We start from the raw sequence: 21488 nt of genomic DNA, 5'->3' as shown, positions 1-21488 counted from the left end.
GACTAGACAAAAATGAATAGAATTCTTGCTTGGTCAGAGAACATTGGATCACAGACTCCCTTGGAGCTGAGTTTGGTGTTGGCAGTGAACCTAAGTGAGTAGATATCAGTTCTCTTTCTTTACCTGAATCTGTAGAATTAATAGCTTGTGAATTAATGGCAATTTTAACTCCCTTAGGAGTTTGGGACTCCCTTAGGAGTTTTGGTTAAGTTTTTTTAAAATAGAAATGGAGTAAGATGAAGTCATAACATACAATAGAGATACCCAATTCTACTGTTTCTACTTCTCACAGGTTCCCAGAGACCTCTCCTTCCTGGAGGCAACCCTGGACAGATGTAATGAGCATCACTGAACAGGTGTTGGAAGCTATCTATGTTCTAGCCTCTATCCTGAGCATTTTACACTAATTAAATTATTAATTATTTTTATTGTGATCATACTGTTATGATTCCCATTTTATAGATGTGGAAGCTGTGGTGCTGAGTTAAGGCACTTTCTCAACCTTGATAACTAGTAAGTGACAAAATTCTCAACCTGGTTCCTCAGGCTCCCCTGAGTCAGAGATGGGGCTTAACATGCTTAAAAAAGCCTTTGCTGAAGAGCACCAATGCCTTTCTTGGGTCCATGAATTAACTGAAGGCAGGAGAAAAACATGGTATCTCTGTCTTCATTGTGCTGAGTTGTACTCTGCAGAATCCTGGAAGGAGGAAACTGTTCCCATGGAAAGGAACAGTGGAGCCTCCCAGAAGAGACCTCTTGCTAGGCAACAATAACTTGCTTATCTTGACCAGATGGCTTCTCCAAAGTGACGACAGTGATAACAACTTCTTGGGAAAAGTCTTCTTAAACCAGAACTGAGATAGTGGTTAACCAGTGAATACTCGGACCAGGACTGCTTCATAATTATGCGTACCCTTAGCCTCTAGCTCCCAATTCTTTCTCTAGTGAAACCTAAAACTCCTATCTGTATCCTGAAAATGTGCTGGAGTGCTTACTTTGCCTCTTCCCCTGGCTGCCCATGCTGGTGATAAACCTCTCTCTGCCCTTCACCATCATTCTTCTCTTTATTTAGCATGTTGGTGTGAGTGGATGGACCTGATAGATATGTGGAATTGTAGAGTTTGGGCCTGGGGCCAAAAACCCTGGTTTTAGGACCTGGGTGATTTCTGTCATCTCTGGGGTGAGTGACCTGAGGGGTTTCTTTCTGTGACATTGGGATTTTCTCTTACTCCTCAAAGAAGCTTAGATCATCTGGATGCTGACATTACAGCCCCCTTCATGCTCTAGTTGGTGTGCCTCATGGCCTGAGCAGGGGAAGTAATTCTTTGTTTCTCACATAGGAATAAGTAGAGATTCTTCCCACAGGTTCCCCAGGCCTTGAGGGGTTTCCCTCTCCGAGACTGTCTTTTTTGAAATATCATTTTCAGAGCTATGGTTTCTAAAGTTTGAAGATACAAGTTGGAGTCTTCTGTGGCTTGGTGGAGATGCTCAGGATTCTTCCTGTGGCCCTAGGCTTCTCCTTAGAGAGTAAAATGGGAATGTGATTGTGTTTCTGGTGCTAAGGTCTGTTGGGGAATGAACCCTTCTGAGTGCTAGTGACCATGCTTGGAGCTGTCCTATGCATGGTCCCATCTGCCCCAGTGTCTCCTGCAGTGTGAACAGGTGCCTGTTTGCTGCCCAGGAAAAGTTCAAATTCAGAGTGCCAAACCCAATCTTTTTTTTGAGTGTCTACAAACCCATTTTATTAATGAAAGAGAGAGAGAGAGAGAGAGAGAGAGAGAGAGAGAGAGAGAGAGAGAGAGGAGAAGAGAGAGAGAGAAGAGAGATTAAATCTAAAGGGGGAGCTTGCTGGTTTCTCATGCTTGCTTTTTTGAGTACCAGCCTGAAAAGATGACGAGCTGTAAGTCAGTAATAGTCACATTTAACTTGGTTATGTGAGCTGATTAAGCACATTATGCAATTTACTCCTTCTCCAGGGCTGAAACCAACTCTGGGATCATCTATTCTCTCTCTGTCCTCTCCCTTCAGGGAGGCCATAGGTGGCTAAGCTGTGCAATCTAAGCTGTGCAGAGTATGGGAGAGTAGTTGAGGCATTTCTAGTATATTCTGCCACTTCATTAGGAAGGAGACTGAAGAATACCCAAGCCTGTGATCAGCAGAGAGCTCTTGGCAAAGCTCTGAAAATAGCCAAGATCTCCTCACAAATGAGCTAGTGACACCCAAGTGCATTTTACACTGAAATAAACTTTAGTAACACACACTGAAGCTAGGTGAATTATGAGATTGTTATTTTTGTTTTGGTTTCCTTCCCTTCTTCTGTCTCCCAGAATGACCCCTGCCCAGCAGCTGCCACTATAATCCCCTCCCCCTACTAAGGAGGCATCTGCCACTTTCCCAGGTGGACTCATATGACTTAGAGCTAGTCTCAGGTTGCCCAGGAACTGGTTCTGAACAGAATAAATCAGTAGTTGCCAAGAGGGCATTTACACATAATTGTGTATTTCTGAGGATAGAGAATGTCTTTGAGGGAAAATGGGGAAATCACAGAGGTATAATGAAGGAAATTGACTTTTCAAATGAATTTTCTTTATTTTTTTCAATTACCCTGATTTAATCATTGTACAGTGTATCATGTATCAAATTACCACATTGTGCTCCTTAAATATATTCAATTATTATGTGTTGGTTAAAAATTTTTAACAAGAATATATACAATAATATTACTCTTCTTCCCAAATTAATTTTCTTTAGATGAGAGTTTTAATATTGATTTACTAGCTAGAATATTACAGGATTCCCCAGGTATAGTTAGTTCTTAGTATCCACGGGTTCTATATCCATGGATCCAACCAATCTTGGAGGGAAAATAGTTAGAAAAAATAAATTTCAGAAAGTTCCAAAAAGCAAAATTTGTGCTGAGACTATGTTGGCTGTGTGCAAATGAAATTATATATAGGCATCATATTAGGTTTAAGTAATCTAGAGACTGTTTAAAGTATATGGGAAGATATGCAGATTATATGCAAATAAGATTCCATTTTATTCAAGGGACTTGAGTACCTGAGGATTTTGGTATCTTGTGGATGAAGGGAGTGGGTATGGAACCAATCCCCAAGGATATCAAGGGGTGACAGTGTTCCTCAGTACACATATGGTCAGTTTGAACAACAGCTTTCCAGGCTGAATTTGGCCTTGGCTTCTGCTTGCAGTCTCCTTGATGCTCTGTGCTGTTCACCTAAGTCTCTCCACTGACCAGATGGGATGAATGAAGCTTCCAGGGAGAAGATTCTGGAGCTGCAGGGTATAATGATGCCCTGACTGCCTGCCTGAGAGCTTGCCTCCCTACCCAGGGCTGCAGAGTGGGGGCGGGCGGTAGGATGGGGGCAGCCAGACCAAAATGTGAATTCTGATTATATTAAGAACATATCACTCAAACCCTGCTCTATTTCTTCACCTGCGAAATGGAGGCAATAATGCTTATTCTACAGGGAGTTTATGAAGTGTTGTGTGCATAAATTCAATACATCTCTTTTCCCTTTGGCTAAGCATTACAGTAGAAACGATGGTCCAAATTGTTTTAGCCTGTAAGTTACCTTAGGCTGACACCAGGTACAAATAAAACTTGAGTCTTGATTTCAGTTTTAGACAGAATAACTGTTTGATTGGATTGTCAAGTCTACAAGCATTTTCCTAATGAGAAGCAGAAAGCTGAAAGAGAGTAAATTTATAGAAATTCACCTTGGTAAACCTTCCATCTGCTTCTGCTCTGGGAGGTAAAGCCAAGACAGGGAGAGGTTGGCTGTAAGGTTTTAGCCTGTTGTACATGGAGCAGTGGGGCAGACTTGAGATGCAGACATGAAGACCCCATGAACAGAAAGATGCCATTACAAGGGGTTTTTGTGGGTATGCTGCAAGAGTCCATAAACAAGAGTATATCTTAGACAGAGATACTGAGGAAATCCAGGACAGAGCAGCTCATGGAGACCCCTGTGGTGGTAAAAAGTCCTGGGGCAAGAAGGCTATAAATGGACCACTGCAACCACATCCTGGTGATCACATCCCATACTTCTTGAGCATGGGTGGGGCCCATGACTTGCTTCTTACCAGTAAAATATGGCAAAAATTAGATGCCAATTCTGTGACTATGTTGCCTTAGAATGTGACTTGAGTCTTGTTAGCACTCTTTCCCATGCTGGCTTTTATGAAGCAGGCTGCCATGTTGTGAATGGTCCTGTGGAGAGGCCAATATCATGGGAGCTGAAGGTGGCTTCTAGTTGACAGCATGCAGAAAATGAGACCCTCATCCAATAACCTGCAAAGAACTGAATTTTGACAACAACTCCATGATCTTGGAAGCAAATCCTTCCTTGGCTGAGCTATGAGATGAGACTGTGGCCACAGCCAACTCCTTGACTGAAGCCTTGGAAAGAGCTTGAAGTAGAAGATGCATACCTGGATTCCTTTTCCACAGACACTAGAAGATTGCAGATGTGTGCACCTTTAAGCTGTGAATTTGGGTTAACTTGTTTCACAGTTATAGAATGTTAATGCAGGTCTTAAAGGAGTTGGTGGAGGTTCCAGGAGGAGAATTATAACAAGGATATTCCAGAAGGAATAGCAAGGGCAAATGACCTGGCCTGAGGACAAGTTCAGTGTGGCTTTGTATTGAAGGTGTGGAGAGCATCTGGAGAGGTGGCTGGAGAAGAGATGTGGTGGCAGATTACAAAAGATCTTCAATGCACTGAGGGTCTAGGTGTATTGTGCAGACTTCAGGGAACCATCAATGGGTTTCCACCATAGAGAAAACGAATGGAAGAAGAGAGATGGACCCAGGAGACAACTTTAGAGTAATGTACTATCTGATCCATGTCATATATCCTTCATTAATTGGGTCCTTTCATTTTAGGTGGCAAGGAATCACCTTATCCTATATTGCAGGATCCAGTGTTGACAAATGCGCACTCTGTAAGTCTTCCTATAATGATGCTGACAGCAGCACAGCACACAGGAAAGCAAATCAATATCTGGAGTCAATTCTGTAAGGACGGATTGCTGCTCCATCCAGGTAGCAGGTTAATTGCCCCTTGTTGAATGTTCTGCATAATTACCCTGGCTGACAAGCCTGCATTAAGACTCTACTGCTGGCAGAATGGGATCAGGATCAGCCATAGTGTGAAGGCCATGAAGTTTGGCAGGGACACCTGCCATAGTTTAGATTTTAATTATCACCCCCAAATCCATGTACTAAATTCCGTTTGGTGTAATACGGAAGTGGGAGAACTTTAAGAGGTGGGTCCTTACAGAAGGTGTTAGGTTATTGGGGCATGCATTTGAAGAGGGTTGTTGGGACCTTGTCTCTTCCTCCTCCTCTCTCTTTGCACCCTAGCCATCAGCTGAATAACTTTGCTCTACCACATTCTCCCAACCATGATGTGCTGCTTCACCATTGGTTCAAAAGCAATAAGACCTATTGGTTATGGACTGGAACCTCTAAAACTGTGAACCAGGATAAAGCCTTTTCTCTTTGTAAACTGATTATTTTAGGCACTTGTTACAGTGATGGAAAACTGACTAACACAACACCGTATAAGCACTGGGTAACTGAGGACAGAAGCTGATACCTCCTAAATGAGCTAGCCTATCTATTCTGTTCTCTCCTGTGAGGCACGTGCTCTCTACTAGGGACTGGTGTGAGACATGAAGCCCCACACATGTGTGTCCTGAAGTCTTCAAGGTCCATCTTTACCTCTTCAGACCTAGGATCTGATCAGGGACCACATGCTTAGTTGGATTTCACATGGATATAGACCGGTGACTTTATAGCTTCCATTTTCTTTTTCTGGACTGGGAGTATCAGTTTCAGTTTTCCTCCATTGGCCTTGCCATTGGATTTGGTGTGTATGAGTGGACATTTTGACTCTTGAGCTCACATGTCTTCTGATGAAAAGGAGCTGTTCTCAAGAAGCTCCTCTACACCTGGACCCAAGGTAGGTGGTGACGCCATGATGGAGTGGGATTTTTAGGTACACTGGAAAGTGAGAACATGGCTCATTAGCAACTTTAGCAGTCCTACTTGCTGTCACTTTGCTGTTTTGAGATCCTTGTGCCTCCATGTAAGAAAATCAACTACTCAACTTCATAGAGCTATAAGCAAGTAAAACTGTTGTTTTAAGATTCTCACTTTTGGGGCAGTTTGTTACATGGCAATGGACACCTGAAATATGGTAGATCAATACCCAGTTCATGGTGTATGAATGGGACTCACTCCTTCCCTGGACCCAGTAATGCACGGGAGTTACTTTTGAAGGGCCAGTTACTTTTTTGCATGTTCTTTGCAGCCCAGGAGTCTATGCTGCAGTCCTTCTATTGGAGCTTGCTAGACTTCCCAAATGGTCTGCTAATCCACTAGGGAGACATTTAACCCTTTGGATCATGACCAAATCATGACCTGTCTGGGAAGCTTTTCCTGGAGCCAGTAGCTGCTGCAGAGGCCTATACTGCCCTGGTAGCCTTCTGAAACACCTGGCGTGGAAATCAAGGTGGAGTTTCAAGTACAGTGTATGCTGCCTCCAAAATCCATATCAAATTCTGTGCCTCTTTCTTAGTGGTGAGGGTGCAATGAGTTGTTCTTGACTTTTCTCCTAGACCACTGGACCATGGAAAGTATCACTGATGTAGTAGCCCCTGATTCTTTTTAGGGTTTATATCTCAGCTGTGAAATACATGTTTCACAGCATCACACCTTATAGTTCTTGCCACCCCTGTGTACCAGGTACAGTGAGTAATATGTCTGTAATGTGTAAGGTTAGGTGACCTTTCAGGTAATCCCAGACCCTGTGAACTATTTTACGGTTGGCTGGAGAGCTCACCTACATGGGAGCAACAGAGTGAGGTGCACTGTTATTCCCCAAATATCAACAGCCTTTGGTCGTCTTTAGGGTAAAGGACTGAAAACATATTCTTCAAGACCATAACTATGTGCCAAATGCCAGAGGCTGTGTAAGTTACTTGAGTAAATAATGCCACATCTAGCTCAGGAACAATGGTGAGGGCTACTGGTTAAGTTCATGGTAGCATGCCATCTTCTACTTTACTCTTTTTGGCTTTTCTGGGATCATGCAGGTGAACTGAGTGGGGATTTGCTGGGAACTATCAACCACAGTACTTTCCTAATTTACTGTCTTGGCTGGAGAAGGCAGTTTCACTGTCTCTGTTTGCTCCTTTCTACCATAACAGCTTACTCCATTTGATGTAAAAACCACTGGGAAGGCTCTGCCAGATGCTAAAATACATCCATCTGGATGTATTTCCAAGGAAATGATCATTAGATGGGTCCATAGATTCATGGAATCTATGCTGAGGTGTGCCTAAGTCCACCTGGCTGGTCATTATAGAATTCTGTGTACTTTGGTACTAGAATGACCTAAACACTTAAACCTGGTCCAAAAGCTTTAAAAGGCCTGGATATTCCTTTTTTCTCAGTATAGTAACTCTAGTGAATAGTCCACATCCCTTTGGAGAAGACTTGGGAAATTTTCATTACATATACTTTCTGTGATTTGGTAGGGCTCTTCCTCAAGGGCTTCACCCTGTCCTCTTATCATGGTCTGGCCTTGATAAATGGCTCAAATCTGGAGGGATTGGTGAGGAGTCATGCTTTTCCACTGTAGCAGTTAACACCAGATTGCTGCTCAGCAGCATTTGTCTGGTATTTAAGTTGATGGCCTGGTTGACTTTCCATCCATCTTATACCAAGAAACTCTAGGGTCTATTACCTCTCCCATATCTCCTTGCAATTTGCTTGCAACTATGGGTTTGACATCTGTTACAACTAAGTTCACTGTAGCCATTGATGATTAAATACTGTCCCCTGGCTGTCCTAAGTCTCAGCTCCATCCCCACATACACTAGTTAGTGCATTCTTATGTCAATCTCCAACTGTAGAGGACACAGAGATTTCAAGTGCCATCTTCCCTGCTATGGTTTGAATCTGAAATGTCCTTGAAGGCTCATGTGTCATGGGCTTTGCTGCCAGATGATGGGCTTTTGGGAAGTGATTGGATCCTGAGGACTTTGACCTAATCAATACATTAATCCCTTGATGGATTCCTAACATGATGGCATTATTGGGAGATGGTGGAAACTTTAGAAGGAATGGAGGAAGTAGGTATAGGGAACGCACTCTGGAAAGATATTCCTTCTCTCTCTTCTCTCTCTCTCTTTCTTTCTCTCTCTGCAATCTGGCCACCATGAGGAGATCAACCTCCTTTGTCACATGCTCTTGTTACCATGATGTCCTGCCTCACCACAGGCCCATTGCAATGCAGCCATCCAACCATAGACAGAAACGAAAACCACGTTTTCTCAGATACTTGATGAACACATGTCTCTCACAAGGGCATTTCTTAAGTAAAAGGAGTGTTTTCTGAGCCTTTCAAGGGGACAGGGATAATGAATGGGTTCTCTGCTTTGATGTTACGTGTCAAAGCCATTTTAATGTGCCTTCCTTTTTAAACCTCCTCACTGCTTCCTCAGCACTCTGCTGAAGAAGGCCTGGAATCTTCATCTCATTCACTGTAGGCTATCATAAGGTCCAGGCTCTGAGGGGCCATCTTTGCCAGAACATTAAATTTTGAATCCACAGAGAATGTGCCCATTTGGAATTAACTTCTTTTATCCAGTCTCACATTCTCTCCCATTCCTCAATACCTTAAGACCCATACCCATACTGGCTCTCCTAGTTCCTCCGAATAAGTAATAATAGGCCTGGGCGCTTCTATCTCCACTATACTGAGACCTGACCCTCGTTATTGTTTGGGAGGCAATTAGGAGAATGAGGGCAAGGCTGCCAACATTTTATGGCTAGTGCATGAGAGGTCTCTAGGCAGGGGAGGCCCTTCTAGCACGAGTGGGGGATTAGGGGAGGGAGAAGAGGTGCCTCAGTTGACTGGAAGGCCTCAGGCGCTTCAAGATCCTCAAGCGCACATCCCCATCTGCTGTGATTTCAATGTCCCACCAAAGCTCATGTTGAAACTTAATCGCCTTGTGAGATATTGAGAACTAGGACAAGGTGGGACCTTTAAAAGGTGATTAGGTTCTGGCCTTATGGATAGATTAATTCAGTCATGGATTAGTGGGTTAATGGGATAATAAGTTAATGGTTTATCTCCAGAGTGAGTCTGTTATGAAAACACTTGGACTCCGTTTCTTAGATGTGTGCCTCTTGCCATGTGAGATATGCTGTACCACCTTGCGACTTTATAGAGTCCTCACCAGCAAGAAAGCCTTTAACAGATGTGACTTCTTGACCTCCCAACCTTCAGAACGGTGAACTGAAAAAACTTTTTTTTCCTTGTAAATTACTCAGTTTGTGATATTGAGTTCATAGGAACAGAAAATGGACTAAGACACCAAACTAACACGGAAAAACCCACCTTTTCAGAGTCCAACTTTAATCTAGGAGCCTTACTCCTTTTACTCATTCCTTTTGCAGTTCTCCAACTCTTATGACCAAATCCTAAGCCACAATTTCAGTACGATGCACCCTTGGACTAAGATGTAAAGTCCTTTTTAAATGGTGTCATGAGGACCTCTGTCTATCCTGGAGTGCTCTGCCTAAGAGTTCCTTATTTCCCTAGGGATTAAGATTCTTAGGACTAGCTCTGGCAACTTTTCTGTGACTTGAACTGCTGTAGTCAGTGGCTGGAGGAAAAAGGAATAAAAGGTACTATATTCCAGAGACCCCAAAGTTTGTTTGAACTCCTTGGCAGGAGTGGCTGAGAATAGGCAAAACACAGGCTCAGCCAGACAGACCTTGGGACCAGTGTGATTGTGGGTCCAGCCCTTTTGAGGATGCTCAGGGTGGAGGTTTTTATGTGAGGACTAGTAGAGTTTCACCCCAGGAGGTCTGCAAGGGCTTGGGCAGCACTTGGGGATGAGTGGGCTTTTGAGGAGCATTCCTTTCTGCCTAGTGGCTGGAACACTCTCCAGGGCAGTGCTGGCAAAGCCATCAAACAGAATGTGGTGAGTCCCAGGTGCCACAGGTCCTTTCCTGTCCTGCAATGATCAAAGGCTGGACCGGAGCAGATGCCCAAGTTTGCATCTGGACTCTATTGTCCTACTCTCTCCATCATGCTCAGAACATACTCTCAGCTGGCCAGGTTGGCCTTTATGAAGGCTCTGTGTGGGCTGAGGGAAGTGGTGACAGACACATAGGTCCCAGTCTAGGACACCAGGTTGTAGGAGCACAGGGAAGCCATGGGGATTAGCCAGGGCAACCGCTGTCAACAGCAGGGTTGTTGTGTTTACTGCCGCACAACCCTACTGCATGCCTGATTCTGGCCTCATTGGAGTGTAGATTTGATTGAGCAACTCTTCTTTTGCCAATCTGTGGCCCAAACTTGCTTCTTCCTCCCTCTCCCAGTAACAAAACCGAGAGCAGGTTATGCAGTGAAGGGAAGTGTGTTGGTAGTTAGAGATAAGGAGAACCTGACAGAAATAGCTCACAGCTACTTGTGAGTTTTGTTCAGCTTCTCATCTGAACAAAGGATGAGAGTCCTTTTAAGAGTAAAGAGAAAAGAGGGGTTGTTAATGAGCAGGAGATTTATGACTTCTTCCTGGGAAGGGGGTTAGCTCCATCCCAGCCACGAGGGGTTGCCTTCCTATAATCCTTGGGTATGTGGGTTTCAGTCTGGATGAGAAGCAGACCAAACCAAGGTGGTGCTGGTGGATGGGAAATTTCTTAGGGCAATATAGTATAACGAGATGGTAATGAGTCTAGGGTGAACAACAGGTCTGCTTGGCATCCTTTACAACTGAAGCCAGTTTTGCCCAGTTCCATCCTGCAACTAGTTCTATGGTAGCTCTCAAGGCCCCAGATGTCTGTCTGTCTGGCTATGGGAGTATCTTGTCTAATACAGAGCACTGATTAGCGAAAAGGACTGTCTCTCAGGATGGAGAAGTGGTAACACTTCAAAGATGAACCCAGGCTATGACACTGGAACTGTCTCAGCTTTGTTGTTTTGGGTAAACTGAGCTGCAAGGGGAAATGGGAGCTGGTGGCCACACATGGGGGTGAACATGGACCCCACCAGGCTTGGGGCAGCATGGTAGGAGTAAGTGTGCACAGTGGGGCTCTGTGAGTCAGCCCCAGAGCCCTGTACCCCACCCAAGGAGTGAGCAAAGTCCTGGTGTGAGGATTTTGCTTACTCTGGGAAGGGTTGGCAGCTGAAGGTGGAGGTTCAGGGACCTCATCTCAGGCCTGAGCTCAGGCAGGCTTCCTGGTCTTAGAGGGCAGCCAGGGTGCACAAAGGGGAAGCTGTGGTCACATGCTGGACAGATTGGTCACACCCACCACTTTGGGAGCAGGGCAACAAGATGTGTGCATGTCCTCAGTGTGAGGATAGAGCCCTGCCACAGGCAACACTGCCAGAGGAAGAAGAGCAGGAAATGCATCGTGGGACACACAGAGCCACTGTGGATTATGCATTGCAGTGAGTGTGTGTGTTGCATGTGTGTATGTGGTGAGTGGATTTGTATGTAGTATTGTGTGTGTACGTGAATGTGTTCTGTGTGGTATGGTCTGCATGTGTATGTTGTTATGTGTTGTATATTACATGTATGTATGTGTGCATGTGGTGTGTATGTATTTGTGTTGTGTGTACATAGTGCGGTGTGTATGTACATGCTTTCAGAACCTTCTCTATCTAATTCCCTATGCTTGCCAACCTAGCTGGTTGAGGCTGAAAATATATCACACATTGCCACAAACTGGGTATCCACAGCTCCCCACCTCCCACCCTTTACTCTTTCCTGACAGTAAGGAGCAAAGTCCTGGGAGCTGGAATGCTGAGGTTGAATAGGAACTCTGACACTTTGTGGCTGTATCTTCTCATGCAAGCTAATTAACCTCTTTGGGCCTCAGTGTGCTCATCTGAAGGATCAGTATTTGATAGCATTTACCGTACAGAGTTGCCATGAGGAGTAAATGAGCTATGAACATATGAAGGTTTCGTGCTTATGCTAGGTACAGATGGAATCTGCCACATCTGGAAGCTTCCATGGCTGTCTTGAACTTTCTGGAGTACAGTTTCCTCTCATAAACCCTTCCATATCTCTTCACTGGATCCTTCTCTTTCTTCTCTGAGAATCCATGAGTATCATTCCTAGTTGTAGTATCTTCTTTACCTACATTTTGCACCTCACTTTTCAAGCTTTCTCATTTTGGTCCCCTGTTCTTGTCAATTAATTGGTATGCATTAATGCCATGCTGAATGCAGAGGGAGATACTCAGGAAATAGAAGACTCTGTCATTACCCCTTGAGAGAGCTTGCTTATTGGGGGAAAGCCAGTTGCTTGAGAGAACTTGTTTTCCAACAATGAAATATTATCAGGACTTTCTGAATTTTGTGTGTTTAAAGGGGTTTATGGAAAGAGGGTTAAATGTGCACAGAAATAGACACACTTAGATGGGGATTTCTTTGGAACTGGAAGGGTGGGTACAATTTGAGCAGCACTACTGGTGCACTTCCCCTTATAATCTGTGGAGCGTGACAAAGTTGCTGGTGGGGTTCTAGCCCTTTGTCAGTTCTTAAAATCTAGGGTGGGCTCTGCTTGTGGCAGTAACTGACACCACCTGGGATTCACTTATGGCTTAGTCACTTATTATTTTCTTCAAAAGATATGCATCTTTGTTGAAATGACATATTAACCAAACACTATTTTCTGATACACCTGTCAAATATATACATCCCTAATTAGAGGTGTGTCATCAGTCCATCCTGCTCATGACACTTGGCTCAAGTCACTCATCAAAGTACAATGTGACCTGCCTCCTCAACACTCTAGTTCTAACTGAGATATTTCTCTCCTTTCTTTTCCTTCCTTCTTTTTAAATTTTTCCAAAAATATTCCAATTTGGGAGTGAGGCTTGGGGTTTTTGATCCCTGTGTACTTTCTTTGGTTATATGATCTGAATCTCCCAATGGACCTGCCTACACTAATTATCTTGGCACCTGAAGTTTTGGGGTGGCATTTTTGTAGTTACTTTCCTTTGACAGTTCACTTCTAATTCATTTTTTCAATCTGATCTTCTTGACTCTTTACAATACCACTGTTGGATATAAAAGTGCTCTTATTTTTTTCTCTTAACATTTAAAAATACAACCCAGGAAAATATAATTTATTTTTATTCTTTTTGCAATATGGTGCCCTTGAAGGAATGATGTACACACACACACACACACACACACACACACACACACACACACACACATTGGGGGCACCTGATAGAGCTGAGCAAGGAAATTAATTCAAATGTTCAAATGGCATAGATTCTAGAAGCCTTTAGTGCTGGGCTTCAGAGCTTGGGCAGAATCTGTAGTTGGTGAGAGCCCCACTTTCTTTACCCTTGAGATATATCTTATGGAAACTTATAGCTCTAAGGTTTTAAAATTAAGGTAACATAGTATGCACATATGAATAAAAGAAATAAAAAAAAAATAAAATTAAGGTAATTGTTTCAAAACCAATTATTAGTTTTGAATCAGTTTTGAAAGTACTCCAATGGACAAAGGCATATGGCTTTATTCAGACCTATTTTCTCTTCCTCTCAGTTCCCATGTCTTTTCACATCTTTTTGTTCTCAATGCAGTGAGAAATAGCTGCCCACAACCACAACAAATCATCTCCAAGACATTCACTGGAGTCTCCTCAGGTCCTAATATTTTAATTGGGAATCAAACACTCCCCACTCTCTTGAGTTGTTCACAGCTGACCCATTTTGCTTCCAATCTCATTTGCTCCTATTTTCAGGCCACTTTCTAAGGTCCTCAAATTTCACTCACTCCCTATTTCCTGAGTCAGGGCACTCTGCAGCACACCTAAGTTGCTCAGAGCAAAAACATGAGTCCCCCTTCTTCCACAGTATGTTAAGTGTTCAAGGACAGATGCTGTGATTGACAACCTCAACTACACCACTGTGAAGGACTGAAAAGGACAGAGGTAACATAAAATTAGAAGATATTAAGGTCAAAAAGTGGCGGTCTGAAAAAAAATGGGAAACCAGGGTCAGTCCTCTGGGGTCTGCTCTGATCTGGCTTTCTGAGAAGTTGGCTGACCTTGGCAGGCAGGCAGTGAATGGAATCTCTTCCAGGTTTTCTCTATTTCTCCCAGGTGCTACCAAGTTGCTTCTGGGACCTGGCACTGAGCTCAATGGCAATGGCCTTAGTTTGGCAGTGTGTAGAGGACCAGAGTGGTGCTTCCAGCTCCTCTGGTAAAGACAAAGCCCAAATCCATGATCTGTTTTAATTCCTTCTGAGACCTTGAACAAGTCCCTTTGCCACTCTGTGCCTCAGTTTTCTTAGCAGTAAAATGAAGAATGTGGATGGTGCTAATGAAATTCCTTCCTCTCTTTCAAATGCTGTGGTTTTATGCACTTTCTGCAGTAGCACCTCCTACCATGGAGGGGCTCCGAGGACAACACAGGCATTGAAGTAGCAGTTCTGTGGTGACATGAGCTGGGTGACAACTTAATCAAAAAGGACTTGGAAGGAGTTAGCCAGAGAAAATCCTTTCCTACAGAGATTCCTCCTTGATCCTATTTCTCCTCTCTCCCTCCCATCTCTGAGAGCAAAATTACCTAAAATCCTAAACTAATTTTTTTTCTAACTCATCATTTACTGGCATTTTTCCCATAAAACAATTCAGTGAAGATTTTTTTTTCCTGAAAAAGTCCTCCAAAGTAGAGCTTTAACTGTTTCAGGCTAATTTGTGGATAGAAGGTGTGCTAGCCAACGTCAGGGTTGGGTCAGAAACCAGGAAACCTACAAGGTCAGAGATACCTAGATGCAATCTATAAAGTCACTATCTGTCCACAACAGCTGAGAAAAGTTTTTCTGAACTACTAGATTGCCAAGGGAGAAGCCATGAGCTAGGTCAATTTGTATTGTATTCCTGTATGCTTTTTCATCTGCTATTCAAAAACACTAAGCTACATATGCTCTCGAGTACAGTGTTGGAACTGGAGGAGGAGAGAAGTGGATTCCATCCCTTTTGGGATGAGATCAGCTATCTACCCCGGCCCCTACACACACACACACACACACACCCACACACACACCCACACACACACACACCCACACCTGTGTTTTCTTTCCTGAGATAATAAGCAATCTCTCACCAACCCTTCCCTTCCTCCTGTTTCAGAGGCTCTTGATTGTGTGGTAGTATGGAATGCAGTATGTTGCTGTGTCAAATTTGTGCTCAATTTGGAGGAAAAGAGTGGCATTTGAAAATAGATTAGATTGTAGCTGAATCCAGTTACCCCGAATAAAATTTTGTGGTCTCTCTCTCTTTCTGACTTGATCTCTGATAAATTCCCTCATCTCCCCTCAAGGCTGCACTGGTGTTGGTCCCAATCCATCAGCAAGCTGATCTGTTGCCTTCTTATCCATCCTGCCAAATTGCAGGGTGTGTCCATATTTCCTTCATGGCTGTACAGAGTTGGGTAACTCAAGAGGGAACGGAGCTCTTCCCAGTGACTTACAGAGAGTGACAACTGTACATTTTGCTCATGATGGGGATGGAGGAAGAAAGAATAGTGACCACATGTTTTGCTGTGCCACCTTAGGGATTTGTGCCATCTGCTTTTTTAGATCTTTTATTCTACCTCTCCTCATCTAAGGGTAAAACTCTGTTGAAAGAAGAACTTGGAAACTCATGGTTCCTACAGCATGAAACAGAGGTGGGGACGAATTCACTCCCACACACAAATTCTGTGAGGGGAGACAATCATGTTGCCAGTTCATCTTGATTTGGGGAACTGGACTAAGTACTTAGCAATCTTCTCTTCAGGCTCCTAAAAGCTTTAAGAAATGTCCCCGCATTTAGAGCAATGTTTAATGGCTTTATAGATGTGATATTGCTCACTGCTGTTTCAGTGAAAGCTATTCACTTGATTAGTTTTATCAAAATTAGGGACAGGGAAACATTTAACAGGTCACAATGATTTAAAAACATCCGATGATAAATGCAGACTTACTGAGTGCTTCTTCATATCCACTGAGCTGTGTAATGCCTGCACTGGAATTTAAAATTTTTGCTTTTGAAATTTCTTTTTTTTAAAGTTTTATTTCTTTACTTCTCTCTCTCTCTCTCACCATGCTTAGTCCAAACCGAATGCAATAAATGTGTGAATAAGGTGGGCCTACTCTACGTTGATGAGATGTTGCAGAGAGTGAGAAGGTGGTTGGTTCATTTCCTGTGACCCATAGAAGACTGGATGTGAACTTTCTGTACACACTGACTTCTCATCTGGATGGTTTTACATAATCATTGCACCTTGTTTACTTGTCTACTATGAATAATTAGACAATTACTGGACCTGTTTTTCAGTATCTTTTCTTCTAAATCTACTTTACATTTTTGTAAACTCCCTTCTTTGGTTCTTCCAGAATCATTTCCTCATTCATTCTTGGGAAAAATCTCTTGATAAATAACTTGTGTAACTCTCCCCAAATCCCTTGAAGGCTAAGCATATTAGTAGGCTTAGAAAAAGAAATATGGAGAAGTTATACCTTTATCCCAATTCTAAGAGTGTTCATCTGGCTGAAGGGAGAGAGCATCAGAGAAAAACTTACAATTTCAAAGTCAGCTTCATCCCAAGAGCTACTTTTTTCTGCAGTAAATGCTTTGACATTTCCACACCATCTGGGAAGCTCACAACTACACATCTTCTTGGCTGTGCATTTTCTGGAATCAGCATTCAGAGCACAGGCGAAGGGTGACGGCTCATCTATTTCGATTAGCCTTTCTCAGTGGCTGCTGTCAGCCTTTCTCAGAGGCCATTAATCACACTCTCTGGAGACATTACTGCTTCCTCCTGCTGGATAGTGGTGACTTTCTGTTAGGGTGACTGAGACAGAAACATGGGCTATGATCTTAGTATCTCTTTGGGTTTCCAGTGAAAACCATGCCAAAATCTTCTGAATCCTGCAGGGTTGTAGAAATTATCATGTTTTTGGAGTTTTAAAGAAAAAATTTCCTCGTGATGTAGTATTTCTGGATTTTCTGTTAAGCTATTTAGTCTTAAATGCCTGTTTTTGTTAATTAGGGAGAAAGAGGCCAAACTCATTTTAATGATCTGGAAAATTGCTTAAATTCTCTTGGACAAACTCACAGATATAACCTCCAGGGATAGAAAGTGTTGGTGACATTGTCACTTGGAAAAAAGACGGCAAAGGTAAGTGGCTCTGGAAGTGTTCCTCCATTACTCTTGCACATTGAGTACTGGCAGTCAGGTGACCAGGGCTATTGGAAATCTTTGTGTGGCTATTAGAGTCTCATTAATCCTATCTTCCAGTGGTTCCTCCACTGGAGTGTGCACAAGAATCACATAGGAAATGGATTTAAAATACACAGGCTTGGGCCTACTGTAGAAATCCTGAATTAGGAGGCCTGGGTGGGCCTGGGATTCTTTTCTTTTTTGGGGTGGGGGGGTTGTTGGGGACGGAAGCCTCATGCATGCTAAGCACAGACTCTACCGCTCAGCTACACCCTTAACCTGGATTCTGCATATTTATTCCACAGTAGACACTCTGAAGACCACCCTTTGGAAATTCCCAGCTGCAGAGAGCAATGTGCCAAATACCTTGCTCTACAGTAGCAGCTTGTGGTTTTGAGATTCTGGATTTTCTAGAGTGGCTTTTATCTCAGTATTTGTTTATTTAATTTTTACCAAATCTTTGGGTTATAGTGATTGAACTGTTGAATGTCTCTGTTCCTCAGATTTCTGAGATAATGAAGACCTTTGCTGCAGTTCTGAAGGGAGTTTGGTCAAGTCTAAGTGCAGGTTGTTGGCTTTCCCCCAGTGCTGCTCTCAACCTCTTCTTTCTCTATTCTTGTCTCCTCTACCCAGGCTTCGTGAGCTTCATTTCACTACCCCCAGTTTCTTTGTTTTCAAATGCTACTTATTCACAAATATCCTTCGCTGGCCTGGCAAAATCATAGGTACTAACTTCTATACTTCTTTTTTTTACAACTTTCTACACATTGCTTAGATCATTACCTACAATTTATAGAGCAAGAAATTGAAACTAAGGCACTCAGGGTAACAAAACCGGTAAGCAGGAAAGTTAGAATTTTCAACCAGGTCTGGAATTCCAAAACCTTTTTTCTTTATATGTTTAGTGCTGCTACAACAGAATACCAGAGACTGGGTAATTTATAAAATAAAGAAATTTATTTCCTTACAGTTTTGGAGGCTGAGAAATCCAAGATCAAGTTTCTGGCATCTGGTGATAGACTTCTTGCTGGGTCAGAGCATGGCAGATGGTATCACATGGGAGAGACAGAAAGGAGGAAGACAGCAATGGGGAGTAGAAGGGGAGGAAGATCAAGCTTGCCCTCAAGCCCTTTTGTAATCAGCCTCAATCCATTCATGAAAGTGGAAGCCTTATGATCTAATACCTCTCATTAGTCCCCACCTTGCAACACTGCACTGGGGATTGAGCTCCCAATATGTGGGGTTTTTTTTTGAAAACACATTCAAACCATTGCAACCCATGGTCTTTTTCTCTCACAAGCAAATTCAAGTTAGTATCTTGGAAGAGAATGGCTGAATTCCAGTGTTGGGAACATCTGACATGATCAAATTCAAGGCTGCTACTCTGTATAGGAGAAAATGGGGCACAGGTCAGTGAAATTATTTTCTAACTCACAGGTATTTTAAACGTTAGATTCAAAACCAAACTTCACATTTCTTGACTCAGTCCAGATTCTGTCTACATTATTGCTCTGTTGCTTCTCAAATACTTGATGGTTAAAACTTAAGGAACAATAGAGTTGAGAATAAGTAACAAGTTATACTTTCTTTACTTCTTTAACTCTCTGAATTTAGGGCCAAGGATGTAAAATAATCTTGTGGATAATAAATATTTTTTTCTGATTTTGATGATTATATAAGATGAAAATTAGCACATCAACTGTCCTAATATAAAAGGGAAATTGTAGGCATTTCCATCATGGTAAACACAAGAACTATTTGCTTTCAACAATTCTGAGAAGAAATGTTTCACATCTCTGTTAAGAGTTCAGTCTTCCTCCTTTACATTTTACCTTTCTTGTTGCAAATCCTAGTTTTTTTGTCTGAGTCTACAATTTCTATAGCTCTGTTACATCTGAAACTTATTATACTTACCTGTGAGCTGTAGCTTGATGCATTGGTGCCAGAGATTGAACCCAGGACCTCATGCAGACTGACCAAGTGCTCCCACTGCTTTTGTGGGTCCATGCCAATATGTGCAATGCATGCACACATGTGCACATACACATGTGCACAGTTACTTGTCTCCTGTGGGTATGAAGCTCAGCTACTGGCAGGACCAACTTGAAAATGAGATTTCTCTGGAATAGGATTGGTCCTCCATTTAAACAAAAACAACCCCCACCCCAGTCCTGTCAATCTTTGAAGGTCTGACATTTATTAGTGCATGTAAAAGTGGTTCTACTAAAGGTGGTAGGTAGTGAAGTGCCTGTCGCTAGCTTATGGTTCCTTGGATGCTGTGGGGTCTTGACTCACTATGTCCTAGACTGCTGTCTTCCTCTCCTGACTCAACTCTTTAACAGTTTCTTCAAGCTGATGGAATCTTTCAGTGCACTATCAGTTGTGAGTCTGGAGGTGTGTGTGTCCACATGGATTTGTTTGCTTATGTTCATGTATTTGTATTTGTATAGTTAGATGTATGAGCACATCATTGAAAACAGTTGAAGTTGCCTAAAGCAGTTCTATTCCAAAAGACAGGGACACTTCTGGGGGATATTGCTGATTACTGTTCGGTGTACACATGGACTTGAATCTACTGGGGAAGTTGTGTTGGCCAATATTGTGGACTCAGGCTCTGGAATCAGACTCCCTTAAGTAAAATACTTGTTCCACTGCTTACTTTTAGTATGAGGTTGGGAAAAGGGATTAGCCATTCAATTCCTTACTTTTCCCAGCTATAAAATGGGGACATCATATTACCTAGCTAATATAGTCATTGTGACAACTGATTGAATAAATTAAATAATAATTATAAGTTACTCAGAACTGGGTGTGGCAGATAGTATGAGCTCAAAAATAAAACCTAGCTCCTGGGTCCCATGTGATGGCATGTAACTGTAATCCCATCTACTTGAAACACAGAGACAAGATGATATTTGTTTTAGGCTAGCCTGGGGAGTTACTGCAAGACCCTGTTTGAAAAACAAAAGTGAAATGACCCTGTGGCTCAAGGAGTAGAGTACTCATCTAGCAAGTGTGAGGCTCTGAGTGCTATCCCTAGTACTAAAAAAAAAAAAGCTGTTTTTTTTTATTGAGAAGTATCATGGGGTCGATGTGAGCAGCCAGCAGTTAAGATAAAGACTTAGACCAGCAACCATCCTAATACCACAGAAAACCTCATATATTCTGTTGGGCAGGCATTGTTGTGAGATGACACCAGGCAATAGAAAACACCAGTGTTGAAGGATCTCTTCTAAGGGCAAAGGAAAAGAAAGAAGAGCAGATATGTTGCTATAAAAAAGTGAAGCTGGCAGGGGCTGTGGAACTTTCCTTAGCTCTGTGTAAGTAGAGATGCTTATTTTTAAGTGAACAGGTAATTGACTGTAAAGACCTGGAGATAACTTATGGATCCAAGGACAGGAATCCTGCTAGGCCTCAGTAAAGTCCAGAGCTGGAAGGCTGCTGGGATTTTCGCTGTGCTCTTCTTTTATCTGTGTCCATTTTAGGATTGTTACTGTGTACAAGAACTATTGTGGCTCCTTAGTGGACTTGATCATTAGTGGTGGCCACCAAGTCCATGTTAACTATTCTGCCATGTGACAAGCTCCCATTCTCATCCTCAGTCACAACCACTCATCACTGACTGAGAAAGTGGGAGTCAATTATATCAACATGACAATAAGAAACCTACCACATGTCTTGAGAAGCCCTCCAGGGAGTCCTGTTCACAGGGTCCGCGTAACCTCCAGAATGGCAGTTCCTGCTTTATTTATAAATCAGGATATAACAGAGAAGTGTATTACCTATTTTAGTTCCACTGTTTGAGGTAATGCTACTTGATTAAGGAGCTTAATTTTATGGAAGATGAACGTCATTGTTTTGCCAGCATCTCTTTTTCTTTTCATTGTTTTCCTAAAAATAGATATCACAAAATGCCCACATATAGATTTTTCAGCTATGGAAGTTCGCTCATCTCCAGCACTAGTTTCTGAGTGTGTGTCCACATTGCCTGCAACCTGAAACAGTGAACCAAACTCGCTTCTTATCCACTTGTCTTGCTGTGTCTTAGTCTTTGCAACTTCTTCATCCAAGTGATGTTGCAGTTTTCTTGACTTATTGTCACTTGGGGACCTCAATTTTCAAGTGAATGAGATTTCTGATGAAATGTTCCATAATTTATGATCACTATGGCAACAGTAGCGCTATTTTTTCTAGCCGCTTGCTGCTT

The sequence above is a fragment of the Castor canadensis genome, chromosome 3 (genome assembly GCF_047511655.1).
Source record: "Castor canadensis chromosome 3, mCasCan1.hap1v2, whole genome shotgun sequence".
NCBI classification, from domain to species: Eukaryota; Metazoa; Chordata; class Mammalia; order Rodentia; family Castoridae; genus Castor; species Castor canadensis.
The sequence above is the reverse complement of the archived record's forward strand: the minus strand, read 5'-3'. Positions refer to the sequence as shown.